The following is a 17,289-nucleotide window of genomic DNA, read 5'->3' as shown; positions in this document are numbered from 1 at the left end:
TGGAAATCAGTAACTGGCAGGAATGTAGGTACAACGTAGATGAGGTGTAGAAGAAACCGGTGACCCAGAGGTTACGCTTTTCAATGAAAGGAAGAAATGAGAGGAGGACAGCCCTGGCAGGAAAGGGGAGGAGTTGGGATAGATTTTGGTAGTGCTGGCCTCAGAGGAGCAAGGCTTTTGAAAGTTGGAGATAAAATGATGGTTTGGATGCAGCATGGGGAGGGAAGCAGAGCCCTAATCCCTTATCCTGACCCTCAGGTATAATAGGTGGAAGGGAAAAATAATCCTCTGTATTAGTCTGTTTAGGTTGCTATAACAAAATACCAGAGCCAGGAAGTTTATAAACAACATAAATGTATTTCTTGTAGTTCTGTATTCTGGAGGTCAAGATCAGGGTACCAACATGGTTGGGCGAGAGCCCCATTTCTTATTTTATCTCACATGGAAGATGGGATAGTTAGCTCTCTGGGAACTTTTTTGCATGCATGTCCGGTCCACTTCAGTCATGTCCTACTCTTTGCAGCTTTATGGACAGTAGCCTTCCAGGCTCCTCTGTCTATGAGATTTCCCGGCCAAGAATACTGGAGTGGGTTGCCATGCCCTCTTCCAGTGTATCTGCCTGACCCAGGGATCAAACCCATATCTCCTGAGTCCCCTAGATTGGCAGGCAGATTCTTTCCTGCTGAGCCACTAGGGAACTAATCCCATTTAAGAGGGCTCCACATCGTGACCTCATCACCTCCCAAAGGCCCCACCTCATAATAATATCCCCTTGAGCATTAGATTTTCAACATATAAATTTGAGGCCGACACAAGCATTCAGACCATGACATCTTCCATTTGAGAGGTATGTTCTCCATGAACAATAAGATTTCAGAGTTAAGAACCCACAGGTTGACATGTTACTTTAAGAAGTACCAAGGTGGAGAGGGATGAGATATCTTGGATGGGAATCCTAGAACACAAAAAAGATAAAAAACTAAGAAAAACTTTAGAATATATTGTCTTAAGTTAACAATAACATAAAAATACTGGTTCACAGAATTTTAACAAATGTACATAAGTGGCTTAGATGGTAAAGAATCTGCCTGCAATGCAGGAGACCTGGGTTTGATCCCTGGGTTGGAAAGATCCCCTGGACAAGGGCATGACAACCCATTTCAGTATTCTTGCCCAGAGAATCCCACGGACAGAGAAGCCTGGTGGGATACAGTCCACGGGGTCGAAAAGAGTCAGACTCGACTGAATGACTAAGCAACAGAAAGCTCAAACAGTAAAGAATCTGCCTGTGGGAGACCTGAATTCAATCCCTGGGTCAGGAAGATCCCCTAGAGGAAGGCACAGCAATCCACTCCAGTTTTCTTGCCTGGAGAATTCCATGGACAAAGGGATCTGGTGGGCTACAGTCCATGGGGTTGCAAAGAGCCATACACGACTGAGTGACCAAGCACAGCACAGCACATTCTAATATAAGGTGTTACCAGTGAGGGAACTGGATCCAGAATACACGGGAGCTCTCTGTACCATTTGTGCAATTCTTGTGACGTTGAAATTTTTCTGCAAATCTAAAACTGTCATCAAATTAAAAGTTTAATTGAAGTATAAATCCCATGGGAAAATACTCAGTATTGTTTTAGTGCATGCAACTTGTAAAGTAGAGACCAAAGTCCACACATCAAGTTAGTCGGGGCACTGTATGCAATGAAAACCAAATCAAACTTTGTAACTCTGTTTTGCACATGAGATCCCACTCTTGTTTCTTCTCACTGTTTTCTTTGAAGAACTTAGAGTCCGAAGGTGGCCCCAGAAAGGGAAGAATGGTGGAAACTCTTGGCATGGAATATCAAAAACTTAAAAAAAAAAAAAGGGTCTTGTCATTCTTAATGTTACTGATGAAGGTATGTAATGTATATTTCTATCTATCTATCATCTACCTATCTTCTACTTCTATAGAGGTAAACATTACAAAGGTATAAAGCTTTGGATCATATAATTTCAGTTCTGAGAACATTTTGCAGAGATTCTTACATACACAGAAAGAACATATGTGTGCAGTGTTACCTCTGCAGCATGGATTGGAATGGCAAAAAATTTGAAAGAACTTAAGTGTTCATCAGCAGAGTCTTAGTTAACATGTGACAGAATACCATGAACTATCAAAAGGACATTTTCACTCGATGTGTACGTCAGCATGTGTATGCAGGTGAATGCATCACCCCCAGTTAATATAGACCAGTAAATGAGCCAGTGCCCTAGAAGAGCAAGGAGAGACAAATGCAGAATTCTGTGGGAAAAAAAGCCACCAAAATGATAATATTTTAAAATAAAATTCATGCATTTCATTTAAAGATATATGAAGCCAGGACTCCCCTGATGGCTCAGTGGTGAAGTATCTGCCTGCTGGTGTAGCAGACATGGGTTCAATCCCTAATCCAGGAAGACCCCCCATGTCTCAGAGCAATTAAGCCCACGGGCCACAGCTACTGAGCACAGGCTCTGGAGCCCAGAAGCCGCAACCACTGAGCCCACACGCTGCAACTCCTGAAGCCCACAGGCCATAGAGCCGTGTTCCACAGCAAGAGAAGGCACCTCAATTAGAAGCCAGAGCATCACAGTCAGAGAGAAGCCCCTTCTCGCCACAACTAGAGAAAAGCCTGAGCAATGAAGACCCAGCCCAGCCAAAAATAAATAAATAAATGAAAAAAATATATATATATAAAAGACATATGAGGTAGTGTGAATAATTCTTCTTTGCACAATATTTCCATTTGATTAATTAAAATAAGCATGGTTAAGACACTTGGACTTCCTGTGGTGTCACCCCAATACTTATTTTCCATTTTGTCTTCTTACTTGAAGACATGACTTGTAAAGAATGACTTGTCCTTTCTTTCCTACCTTGATTGTTAAGAAATGCAACATCCTTGTCAAATGTTTCTTCAGTTCAATTCAGTCGCTCAGTCGTGTCCGACTCTTTGCGACCCCATGAACTGCAGCACGCCAGGCCTCCCTGACTATCACCAACTCCTGGAGTTTACTCGAACTCATGTCTATTGAGTCGGTGATGCCATCCAACCATCTCATGCTCTGTCATCCCCTTCTCTTGCCTTCAATCTTTCCCAGCATCAGGGTCTTTTTCAATGAGTCAGTTCTTCGCATCAGGTGACCAAAGTATTGGAGTTTCCGTTTCAACATCAGTCCTTTCAATGAACACCCAGGACTGATCTCCTTTAGGATAGACTGTTAGGTAGCCTTAAGACAACTGAGTGAAAAAGCAATATGATGAGTGAGTAACTCTAAATTCTTTATATGGATAATAAAAGGTTGAGAAAATAGTGAAAAAATTTAGTTCTGAGAATGCTAAAGTCTGTGAAATAAGTAATTACATAAAAATAGAAGGATCAGAGTAGCTTTAATGATACTGTCAAAATTTGCAATAACCCTGGAGAGAACATGATGAGAAATAAATGTCTCCAATTTCTATAAAGAGATAGTAAGAGGGGGAAAACATGAAAACTATTAAAATATGAGCCCTTATGTATCTTTGGGAGATGCCTCCCCAAAATGAAACTGCCATTAGCCAATTCTGATGATGTATAGGTGGGACATAAAAGTTTATCTCTATAATATTTTATGATATTTTCATACTTGTTTTCTCAGAAGGAGTAAGCATTTAAGACAAGTTGTTCTAAAATCTGAGCATTAGTGCTGTAAAAATAAGCTGGAATGAAGAAAAATAAGCTTATAAATTACTTGGGAATAATAAAAGGAAGCTGTCAACTAGAAGTCTTGTCATAAGAAATGCCTTTGTGAAAGGAAACAGGGGCGTTTACCAGGGTTAAGATGGAAAGCAAACTGAAACATCAGCACGACTGACTCCAGCCTTGTGCTACAGACAGATGGGAGGGGAACGGGCCTCCCAATGTCCCCCAGCACCTCACCACACTGCACCCCACCTGCTCTGGTCTCAGTGCAGTAAATCGGAATATCAAAAATCCACAAAGGTCTCCAAGTATATCGTTAAAGGAAATCTTGATTAAGCTTGTCCTCCAGACACCTTTAAAACAAATAATGCATGAATCCGTGGCTTAGTTCAGTTCAGTTCAGTCCTTCAGTTGTGTCCAACTCTTCGAGACCCCATGGACTGCAGCATGCCAGGCCTCCCTTCCATCACCAACTCCCAGAGTTTACCCAAATTCGTGTCCATTGAGTCGGTGATGCCATCCAACCATCTCATCCTCTGTCGTCCCCTTCTCCTCCTGCCCTCAATCTTTCCCAGCATCAGGGTCTTTCTTTTCAAATGAGTCAGTTCTTCGAATCAGGTGGCCAAAGGATTGCAGTTTCAGCTTCAACATCAGTCCTTCCAATGAACACTCAGGACTGATCTCCTTTAGGATGTGGCTTTAGGATATCAATAAAATGTCAGATAAAAATGACCATTTCTATGGGGGAGTGAAAGTGTTAGTTGATCAGTTGTGTTTGACTCTTTGTGACCCTCTGGACTGTATCCTGCTAAGCTCCTCTGTCCATAGAATTCTCCAGGCAAGAATACTAGAGTGGGTAGCCATTCCCTTCTCCAGGGATCTTCCTGACCCAGGGGTCGAACCCAGGTCTCCTGCACTGCAGGCGGATTCTTTACCATCTGAGCCACTAGGGAAGCCCCATTTTATGAGTGTGTTATGTATACCATTTGTAGATTAACACACATACACAAACACTAAACTTTTGGAATTCATGTAATCAATCAGTGTTGACTGTTAGCAGCAAATGTCTGTTTGAGGACTCTGGCCAACCTTCCCTTTTATTGTTATTGCACATATAGCTTTTTTTTTTTTTTTTTTTTTCATTATTTTCTTGCAGAAATGGGCACCAGTGGAAATGGGCACGTGTTTGCAAATGCATTTGAATATTGACACAATGGACCCATGTCAATTTAATTATATATTACTGGTGAACATTCAAATCATCATTAAACATCTTTTGAGTGTCTAATCTGTGCCAGGAATTTAGCTGCATACTGGGTATATACTGCTGGTGGCAGCACCTGTATCTGACCAAGTAAACTATGAATGGCAATTCTAATACACAGACAGCCTTTGATTGGCAGGATTAGAAAAAGTTTCCTTTAGGAAGTGATAGCAGATGCATTGGGAAAAGGAAAATATGAAGATTAAGGTGACCAGCAGAAGCACAATGTGTGCCAAGGCTGCAGAAAGTTCAAAAGCCCACTTGGATACTTTTTAATGACTCCAAATACAGCTGCAAGAATTTAGGTCTGTCCACAATTCCTGCAGGATTGGCAGCTGGTAACCTGTCCCTAACCTCCCCAGGCACAGGCCAGCCCATGGGCTGTTAGCTGGACCTTAATCACATTCCATTCCCGAGATGGACTAAGACTCACAGATCACAGCTAGACAGTGATAGATGCTTGAGCTGAATGATAATAGAGGGCTGTCTCAGGGCTCCTGTCAGCAAGGGATGAACAGGGGAAAGTGATGGGAAGCAAGGGCTATGGATAAGCAGAGGCAAGAGACCAGGTGGCCCCAGAGGGAAATAGATGAAGAGCCAATGACTTCCCCATCCTAGCCCAGCCTCCAGGAGATCTGATAGAGTTGGGTTGATCAAGAAGCTTTAGCTTAAGGCCTCATCCTCACAACCACATCCAAGCAGTGTGTTCATACACTAACATGTTTAAGTAACATTTATAGCTAAAGATATTATTACTCCACCTGGTTAAACCAGCAGACGCTTTCTACTTGTCTTCCTCTCTGTCACACTTCTCCACTTGGCTGTTTGTCATCGACGTTTATGGAGGAAGCTTTGAGGAAGTTGCATTTAGAGGAACTTCAAGGAAGTTTACATTTAGTCCAGCTGTGAGGAGGTATGTTTGTGTGATTCTCAGTCATGTCGTGTACTGTTAAGTTATTGCTACCCATGGATGTGTAGAAAGAGCCCCAGGAATATGTTTACCTGGAATCATTACATGATGGCAAGGCTAGAGGCCATATGATGGGAAGAACCTGCCCGATGGCTCCAAGATCCAGAGGACTCCAAGGTGTGAGCACTGAGGAGGAAAGAAGGCTGGGTTATGCAGAGCCAGGAGCCGGTCTGGGGGACCACTGACCGTATTCCAACCACCAGATGTAAAATACTTTAAGCAGTGGATTTGGACCTTGTTCATATCTATTCAAGGGCTTCCCAGGTGGCACAGTGGTAAAGAATCTGCTTGCCAATACAGGAGGTGAAAGAGACACAGGTTCAATCCCTGGGTTGAGAATATCCCCTGGAGTTGAAAATGGCAACCCGCTCCAGTATTCTTGCCTGGAGAATCCACATGGACAGAGGAGACTGGTGGGCTACAGTCCATGGGGTCACAAAGAGTTGGAGATGACTGAATATGCACACACAAAAGAATATAGTTTTATAAAAACTGTTAGTATGTCTAACAGCTCTTACATGAAAAAGAAACTTGGTAAATACTTTTTAAAATTTTGAATCAGTTCTAATGAGATGGATGAAACTGGAACCTATTATACAGAGTGAAGTAAGCCAGAAAGAAAAACACCAATACAGTATACTAACGCATATATATGGAATTTAGAAAGATGGTAATGATAACCCTGTGTATGAGACAGCAAAAGAGACACTGATGTATAAATCAGTTTTATGGACTCTGTGGGAGAGGGAGAGGGTGGGGAGATTTGGGAGAATGGCATTGAAACATGTATAATATCATGTATGAAACGAGTCACCAGTCCAGGTTCGATGCACGATACTGGATGCTTGGGGCTGGTGCACTGGGACGACCCAGAGGGAGGGTATGGGGAGGGAGGAGGGAGGAGGGTTCAGGATGGGGAACACAGGTGTACCTGTGGCAGATTCATTTTGATGTTTGGCAAAACTAATACAATATTGTAAAGTTTAAAAATAAAATAAAATTAAAAAAAATAAAAATAAAATTTGACAAAACAAAAGAACTGACCTAACATGATCGATAATAAGATGCAAAGATAAAATAAAATTTTAAACTAGCAATAACAGGAAACCAAATTTTGAATATTCATGCTTGAGAAAAGACTAAGCTATTTTTCCAATCTCTCGAGAGAAGATGTAACAAAATCAATCAGATGAAGAGGTCATTAAAGAATATACAGCCAAATATCATATTTCTTTTTTCATTTCATGCAAATATTTACTTTTGTTTCTAATTTGGAATTCTTCATTGTGTTGTATTTTTAAGAGGTCTCCCCAAGTCAGTAAGCTCTGTGTCCCATAAACCGGGACCTCCTCTGACATCTGACTTATATACATGACCAAGATTGTGTCCCTTTGCAGCTGGTTCTCCAAGGAAGGGCTCCTAGGTGGTATGGTGCTCCAGGAGGTTATGGGACCGGGGCGCCATACTGAAGTGGAACAGAGGTGAAAGTCTACAAAGAGAACATGGACTGAGGAAACTCAATGCAGGCTGGGTCACTTGAAGGTCGACATGCGATTATAAATGAAGCAAGACTCTAGGGTGCTCCCCAATCAAAAATCAGTATTTGAGGCATAATCTTTTAATCTTATTCTTCAGTTATTCATTCAACACTAGATAGGTGCCTCCTCTGCACCTGGTCCTATACGTTTGTGACAGTTTGTCTTTATATGTTTATGGGGACTGGTGTGTTTATGTATGCTCGCCGTTCACGGTGTGTGTGAGTGCTGTTGCGTCTTACTCTTTGTGACCCCATGGACTGTAGCCCATCAGGCTCCTCAGTCCATGGGATTTTCCAGGAAAGAATACTGGAGTGGGTTGCTGTGCCCTCCTCCATATGAACTGACACTGGAGAAAATTTGGACGTTAAGGAGAAAACGAAGTAAAGCCAACTGGAAGATAAATTCCCATTGTTCAGATCTTGTCAAGGATCTAATCTAGAAAAATTTAAATTTTTGCACATATGCATGTAGGCATTTCAGTTTTTCTCTTCTGGCTTTAAAGATATTTACTTAGGATATACCTTCAAACTGCCCTTTCCTTCAATTTTTTATTCTTTTTTTTTGCCTGATGTGACCTGAAAGGAAGCAACCTGCCCATTCATATCACACATCACTCACACATACATACACAAACACCTACACATACCTATGTACGTATAGCCATTTATACATCTACACATATATGCACTTATTAAATAACTTGGGATCTGCAAAGCAAGATGTCCACTTTGACTCTGGAGAGGCTTGGATACAGACCTGGGGATCCTTCTAATGAACAGTCCTGCTGCTAAGTCGCTTCAGTCGTGTCCGACTCTGTGTGACCCCAGAGACGGCAGCCCACCAGGCTCCCCTGTCCCTGGGATTCTCCAGGCAAGAACACTGGAGTGGGCTGCTATTTCCTTCTCCAATGCATGAAAGTGAAAAGTGAAAAGTGAAAGTGAAGTCGCTCAGTCGTGTCCGACTCCCAGCAACCCCATGGACTGCAGCCTACCAGGCCCCTCCATCCATGGGATTTTCCAGGCAAGAGTACTGGAGTGGGTTGCCATTGCCTTCTCCGCAACGGTCTTGCTGCTGATGTCCAAAAGGATATAGGTTCTGAAAAAGTGAATACCCTGATGGGCTTCACAGATAGAGGCATTCTGTGATTTGTATGCAATCAGGTCAAAGCATTCTCCCCAGGGGCTTTGTGTAGACTTCATCCTTTTCTGTTGTGACCCTTGATTTCACAAGGACATGATGAGAAGCTCACTTGAGCTTCTTCATTTAAATTTACCTGGGATCCCCAGTTCACCAGTGGAAGCCAGGACTCCTAGAGGAAACATTCGTTATGGTTCAAAGCACCAATTAAACACACCATTGACCCAAGAGATCTAAGCAGTGGGAAGTTCACAGTAGGACTGGGTAAGGTCATGCTCCAAGATCTGGTGGAGCAAACATGAGTCCTCTGGTGAGGTACTGGTTTAAGTGTATGAAAGTGAAATGTGAAGTGAAAGTGATAGTCACTCAGTTCTATTTGACTCTTTGTGACATTAAAAAGCAGAGACATTACTTTGCCAACAAAGGTCCATCTAGTCAAGGCTATGGTTTTTCCAGTGGTCATGTATGGATGTGAGAGTTGGACTGTGAAGAAAGCTGAGTGCCGAAGAATTGATGCTTTTGAATTGTCATGTTGGAGAAGACTCTTGAGAGTCCCCTGGACTGCAAGGAGATCCAACCAGTCCATCCTAAAGGAGATCAGTCCTGGGTGTTCATTGAAAGGACTGATGCTAAAGCTGAAACTCCAATACTTTGGCCACCTCATGTGGAGAGTTGACTCATTGGAAAAGACCCTGATACTGGGAGGGATTGGGGGCAGGAGGAGAAGGGGATGACAGAGGATAAGATGGCTGGATGGCATCACCAACTTGATGCACATAAGTATGAGTAAACTCCAGGAGTTGGTGATGGACAGGGAGGCCTGGTGTGCTGCGATTCATGGGGTTTCAAAGAGTCGGACACGACTAAGCAGCTGAACTGAACTGACCCTATGGACTGTAGCCCACCAGTCTCCTCTCTCCATGGAATTCTCCAGGCAAGAATACGCGAGTGGGTAGTTATTTCCTTCTCCAGGGGGCCTTCCCAACCCAGGGATCGCACCTGGGTCTCCTGCATTGCAGGCAGATTCTTTACTGTCTGAGCCACCAGGGAAGCCTTGTGGAATCTATAAGGAGAGGCAACTCATTATAAGGCATTTCTGAATGAGGTCCACATGGAATGCTGGTCCATCACCACCAAATCAGGAATCCATTTAGAGACATGGTATCTGTCCAGTAAGGGTAAGAATTTTCCTTAGTGGTCACTTCTTCCAATGATTTATCTTTCTTCACTAGCCTAAATCCACTGACCAGTCACCTCAGAACTTCTATGAAGAGAGTATAATATCTCACTGGATGGATGTGGCTTATGCATTCGTAGACAGATAGTTTTATTATGTATGTGATGGAGTATGGGAGAAACTCACAGACACAATTCTTTACAAATATGTTCTCAGAAATCACTGGGCTTTCTTATATTATAAAAATGGTTTTCTGACACTTCTTATCCTTTAATTGGAGGATAATTGATTTACAATGTTGTGCTGTTTCCTGCCATACATCAACATGAATCAGTCATAGGGATACATATGTCCCTTCTCTCTTGACCCTCTCTCCCATCTCTCACTCCATCCCACCCCTCTAGGCTGTCACAGAGTACCAGGCTTGAGCTCCATGCATCATACAGAAAATTCCCACTGGCTATCGATTTTACATGTGGGGATGTATGTTTCCATGCTAGTCTCTCAAAGTGCCCCCCCTCCCTCCCCCACTGGGTCCACAAGTCTGTTCCCTGTGTCTGCGTCTCCACTGCTGCCCTGCAAACAGGTTCATCGGTACCATCTTTTTAGAGTCCATATATATGCATTAATATACGACATTTGTTTTTTTCTTTCTGACTTACTCTACTCTGTATAATAGGCTCTAGGTTCTTCCACCTCATTAGAACTGACTCAAATGCATTCCTTTTTAAGGCTGAATAACATTTCATTGTATACACGTACCACAGCTTCTTTATCCATTCATCTGCTGATGGACATCTAGATGCATCTGTGTCCTAGCTACTGTAAATAGTGCTGCAATGGGCATTGGGGTACATGTATCTTTTCCAGTTATGGTTTCCTCAGGGCATACACCCAGTAGTGGGATGGTTGGGTCATGTGGTAGATTTTTATTCCTTGTTTTTTTTTAAATAATCTCCAGTAATGGAAATAAAAACAAAAATAAGCAAATGGGAGCTAATTAAACTTAAAAACCTTTTTTGCACAGCAGAAGAAACTATAAACAAGGTGAAAAGACAACCTTGAGAATGGGAGAAAATAGTAGCAAATGAAACAACTAACAGAGGACTGATCTCCAAAATATGCAAGCAGCTCATGCAGCTTTATATCAGAAAAACAAGCAAACAAATTAAAAAGTAGGCAGAAGACCTAAACAGACATTTCACCAAAGAAGACATACAGATGGCTAACAAGCACATGAAAAGATGCTCAGCAGTTTCATTATTAGAGAAACGTAAATCCGAATTACAATGTAAATGTAAATCCAAACTATAATGAGGATTTACAATGTAAAACCAAACTACCTCACACCAATCAGAATATCCTTCATCAAAAAATCTACAAGCAATACATCCTGGAAAGCGTGTGGAGTAAAGGGAACCCTCTTGCCCTGTTGATGGGGATGTAAGTTGACACAACTACTCTGACAATTGTTTATGTTACCGATGTTGGACGTAAATAGAAGCAGGTCGTCCAGATCACGTGGTTTAAGGTTACAGTTCAGTGTGTTAAATGATCTGCTCTTTCAGGCAGAAGCAATATGTTCCTGTATAAACCAAACAAACTAGACCTACGTTCACTGAAGTGTGTGTGTGTGTGTGTGTGTGTTTGGAAAATTCACTTTAATACATAAAACATTTAGCTATGTCCCAATTTATGACCTGGAACGTTGGGTCAATAGGACAAAACTAGTGAAGCATTGGAGACACGATTCGGTTCCTAATAAACACCACACTCACCACTGTCTGACTTGTTTTTAGTTACAAAGCGATTTACTCACAGAGCAACACTGGGTGGGACACTCAGACTCTCCAGCAGCGAACAGTCCTGGTGATTAACGCGACTTTACCATGAGGACGATGACAACATTTAATTGAATTAGAATCTCAGGCAGATGATTTTCATCAATAATTAATATGCATTGAGTCAATGAGATAGCTGGATTGTGATCAATATTACATCATAAGGCAGTAATTGCTGAACCCTTCAATACAACTTTGAAGCTCCAAAATGGATTGCAATATTTTACATCCCCAAAGAGTTAGGTCAGCATTTTGTTCAAACATGAAGTTGTGTATGTCAATACTTAGTGATTTGCACAGGACACAGAGAAAATCAATAATGAAACTGCGAATACAGTTCCTGTTTCCTGGAATGTAGTTCTGTGTTGGATCCACAGAGAATTCATGATCTGTGACTCTATATACTTAGGTCAGGCTGTGGGGACACAAAGTTACCTTATTTCAATGATTCTTAAATAGAGTACCAGGAGCAGCAGCATCAATGTCACTTAAGAACTGGTTAAAAAGATGGTTAACTGGTTAAAGAACTGGTTAATTCTGGGGTGTCTACCCTATACTTACTGAATAGGAAATCTGGAGGTGGGGTCCCCAAAGCCTGTGTCTTAACAAGCTGCATTGGTGATACATGCTAATATTTGAGAACCAATGATACCAGAATGATGAAAACAGCAGACAAGAAAGAAGCTGCATGTGATCATGTCTGGCCGGTTCTTCTGTCATCGGCCTGGAACTTACATTCTAGAGGGAAAGATAGATGAACACATAATCATACAGACTTTACAAAGGGAAAATATGGGATGATATGGGACTTCATGGGAGAATTAAACTGGGGGTAGATCAAGGGATTGCCATTTGATGGAGACAGGAAGGATGAGTAGGTGCTATTCAGGTAAAGTATGGAAGGACTGGTGTTGAAGCTGAAGCTCCAATCCTTTGGCCACCTGATTCGAAGAGCTGACTCTTTGGAAAAGATCCTGGTCCTGAGAAAGATTGAAGGCAGGAGGAAAGGGGGACAACTGAGGATGGTAAGATCACCAACTCAACGGACATGAGTTTGAGCAAACTCCTGGAGATACTGAAGGACGGAGGAGCCTGGTGTGCTGCAGTCCATGGGGTCGCAAAGAGTTGGACAGGACTTAGTGACTGACCAACAACAATGGCAGAAGAATGGGACAGTAGAGAGCGGTTGTCAAGGATCTTCTAGGTGATGGGAGTAAGTGCTGGGAATGTTAACAAATAAAATAAGAAATGTGAGTGGGGATTAATGAGCCACAATGTGAGCCATAAATAATGAAACTGAAGTCTGGATGCCGGGTTAGCAGGGCAGGTTCAACCCCATGGTTTCTGTCCCTGAGAATGTGGGGCTAATAATACAGTGATTGATTAGATTTAAAAAATTTTTGCCTTATTGATGTTATTTTGGTTAAACTTGCAAAGAATATGGGCAGAGGATTAAGAATGAAGGTGGGAAGACAGTTAGGGGACAATGACGTTAACCCAGATGGAGAGCTGATAGTGATCTGAATAAAGTGATGGAGGTTTGAGATGAATTAACACATCCAAAACATATACAGGAAGTAAAATCAGTAGGACTAGATGCTATATTAGATTTGTGAGAGGAAGGAATTGTATAGGGCAAATCTGAATTTTCTCACACTAAACATCAGGTGGATAGTGATACCATTTATTGGGTTGACTAACCAAGTTTATTCAGTTTTAAGTAGAAATAAAAGACACAGTTTTCATTTTTACCAAGAATGTTATTGAACAACATATTCACTAGCTGAATGAACTTCTTGGCCAACCCAATACCTCTATAAAGATAGGGTTGTGGAGACTTTGTTCAGTTTCAGTTCAGTTCAGTCGCTCAGTCGTGTCCGACTCCTTGGGAACCTATGGACCGAAGCATGCCAGGCCTCCCTGTCCATTACCAGTTCCCAGAGTTTACTCAAACTCATGTCCATTGAGTCAGTGATGCCATCCACCCATCTCATCCTCGTTCCTTTCTCCTCCTGCCTTCAACCTTTCCCAGCATCAGGGTCTTTTCAAATGAGTCAACTCTTTGCAGCAGGTGGCCAAAGTATTGGAGTTTCAGCTTCAATGTCAGTACTTCCAATGAATATTCAGGACTGATTTCCTTTAGGATGGACTAGTTGGATCTCCTCGCAGTCCAAGGGACTCTCATGAGTCTTCTCCAACACCACAGTTCATATGCGTCAATTCTTCAGTGCTTAGCTTTCTTTATAGTCCAACTCTCACATCCATACATGACTACTGGAAAAACCATAGCCTTGACTAGACGGACCTTTGTTGGCAAAGTAATGTCTCTGCTTTTTAATATGCTGTCTAGGGTGGTGCAAACACAGAGCAGGATTTATTCAAATAATCACTACCAACTTTTCCCAGCTTCATCTCATCTTTGTTGTCCACTTGTTTTGGACATCAGAGAAGAAAGTTCTTAGCAATAGTACCTTAGTACCCCTTATAAACATTAACTTTATCCTCTATCTGCTCCAGTTATTAAGTTTTATATTTATTTAGTTAAGTATTTCATTACATTTTAGGACCATTACCGGCTGTTGCTGCCTTTTACACTGTTGCTACCTGCATCTAAAGGAGAACCCAGGGGATGTGCTCTCTATTGATCATTGAGGATTCTGATTCTGGAACTAGTGAAATGAATGAGGCTACTTTTCATTGTCACATGGGACTGTGCAATACAGACAGATACCTGACCTTGCCTCCTTGGTTCAAGTGGTTCCTTTCCAGTCTCTGTTCCTTCCCTGCTTATCTCAGAGTATGTGGAATCTGAGGCTTCCTGGCCCTCCAGCAGTACAGAACCCTTACCTAGTTTTTGGTTATGAGCCTCAGCACTCCTGGAACAGTCTTCCCAGGTGGTTCCATGGTAAAGAATCCACCTACAATGCAGGAGTCTCCAGTTCGATCTCTGGGTCAGGGAGATCCCCTGAAAGAGAAAATGGCAACCCACTCCAGGATTCTTGCCTGGAAAATCCCATGAGAGAGGAGCCTGGCTGCAAAGAGGAGGCTGGCAGGCTACAGTCTGTTGGGTCAAAAAGAGTTAGACACATGGTTTATGAACATTTAGCTTTCTGATGTCATGGACCAAATACTTCCTGTCTTCCCCAACAACTCTCAGTCTCTGTACTTGTAGGGACAAAAGGTATTAACCAACCTCCATAATTAAAGAAAACAGACCTTTTAGATGAAATGTGGGCAGGAGAAAATCCTTGAGACTTGTAAAGGATTTTTTTTTTCCTTTTGAAAGAGAACAAAGAGAGTTTATAGTTTCCAAATGCAAAACATACTCTAAAATTACAATAACTGCAATTGTACTAACTCAGAAAAAAGGAGTGAAAAAATGAAGTAGAAAACAACTCAGCCTCAGAGCCACATAAAATGTTTAAAATGAGATAAAAGGACAACATTTTAAATCAGTAATTAAATGATGAATGCTATTACGAGAAACTACCAAGTTGATAAACAAAAAGGTATATCCTGGCACACATAAAGAAGCATAGTTTATTAAAGTGGATTAAAATATAAACAGAAATAATAAGTGTTTTGGAAGATAATATTGAAGTTAATTTTCTAGTCAGAGTTAGCATTATTTCATTGAGACACAAATCCTAGAAGTAAAAATAAATTCAAAGTGTATTGATATGCAAATAAATAATAAATATATAAAGTTTACATAAATATGTAAAATCTATAATGTACACATATGTGTAAATATATATTTGTATATAATACATGCTCAGTGGTAAAGAATTTGCCTGCAATGGAGGAAGTGCTGGAGATGTGGGTTCAATCCCTGGGTGGAGAAGATCCTCTGAAGGAGGTTAACAGCAACCCATTCTAGTATTCTTTCCTGGAGAATTCCATGGACAGAGGAGTCTGGCAAGCTATGGTCCATAGGGTAGCAAAGAGTTGGACACAACTGAAGTGAATAAGCACACATGCATATAATTAATAGAAGGAAATACAGACTGTCTAGTTTAGGGGGGTTCTGCTTGCCACACATAACTTAGAAGCCAAACAAAAATTACTGACAAATCATCAGTTCAATTCAGTTCAGTCACTCAGTCATGTCCGACTCTTTGCGACCCCATGAATTGCAGCATGCCAGGCCTCCCTGTCCATCACCATCTCCCGGAGTTCACTCAAACTCACGTCCATCGAGTTGCTGATGCCATCCAGCTATCTGCTCCTGCCCCCAATCCCTCCCAGCATCAGAGTCTTTTCCAATGAGTCATCTCTTCGCATGAGGTGGCCAAAGTACTGGAGTTTCAGCTTTAGCATCATTCCTTCCAAAGAATACCCAGGACCAATCTCCTTTAGAATGGACTGGTTGGATCTCCTTTCAGTCCAAGGGACTCTTAAGAGTCTTCCCCAACACCACAGTTCAAAAGCATCAGTTCTTCGGAGCTCAGCCTTCCTCACAGTCCAACTCTCAAATCCATACATGACCACAGGAAAAACCATAGCCTTGACTAGACGGACCTTTGTTGGCAAAGTAATGTCTCTGCTTTTGAATATGTTATCTAGTTTGGTCATAACTTCCCTTCCAAGGAGTAAGAATCTTTTAATTTCATGATTGCAATCACCATCTGCAGCAATTTTGACAAATCTTACCTCCCATAAAATCTCCTACATGACAAAATATACCACCAAAGAATGAAGAAACAAGTGATGCACTCTAATATACAATAAGTTCTTATAAATTATTAAGAAAGAATAACAATAGAAAACTATGCAGAGCATATTCAATGGTTAATATAAAGAAGTAGAAAAATGCAAATTAAACAAAGAGCATACAGTTCGCTTCAGACTGGCAGAAATCTTTAATATCCAAAGTGTTGTTGAGGGTGTGGTGAACTTGTGTTCCACTTGTGCAATTCCAAGTTGGTACAGACTTTTTTTTAAGGCTATCTATCTGTTACATCTAAAATGCACTTCTCTCCTATAGAAATGGTCACTTGTGTTCAATAAAGACATGGTAAGAATGGCTATGGGCTTCCTTGGTGGCTCAGCGGTAAAAAATCTGCCAGCCAATGCAGGAGACTCAGGAGAAATTGGTTTGATCCCTGGGTTGGAAAGATCCCTGGAGGAGAGCATGGCAACCCACTTCAGTATCCTTCCCTGGAGAATCCCATGGACAGAGAAGGCTGGTAAGTTACAGTCCATAGGGTTGCAAAGAGTGGGACATGACTGAAGTGACTGAGCACTCAAGCACACGAGGATGTATGTGGAAGCTTCATTTGAAATAACAGAATAATGGAAACAATCTAACTGCCCATCAACACATGACTTGAAGTGATTAGAAAGAAAAAGAGTACATGTATATGCTTTGATATAAAAATAATCCCAAGACCTTTTTAGCAATAGATGCATGGCAAGAGAAAAATGTACACCATGACACCATTATGAACAAGCCAACTATATGTCTATTAATGTGTATGCATATTTATCTATATGTTAACTGCATAAATATGAATCTGGAGAGCACACATCAAACATAAGAAAATATATGAGCATCAATGAAAGCAGAAATTCTGCATTTTATTAAATGCTTTTTATATTATCGTGACTTAAAAATAAAAAAGAAAATAGGTAAATCTCAGTTATATTGGAATGATT

Source organism: Bubalus bubalis, chromosome 19 (genome assembly GCF_019923935.1).
Source record: "Bubalus bubalis isolate 160015118507 breed Murrah chromosome 19, NDDB_SH_1, whole genome shotgun sequence".
Taxonomy (NCBI): Eukaryota; Metazoa; Chordata; class Mammalia; order Artiodactyla; family Bovidae; genus Bubalus; species Bubalus bubalis.
The sequence above is the reverse complement of the archived record's forward strand: the minus strand, read 5'-3'. Positions refer to the sequence as shown.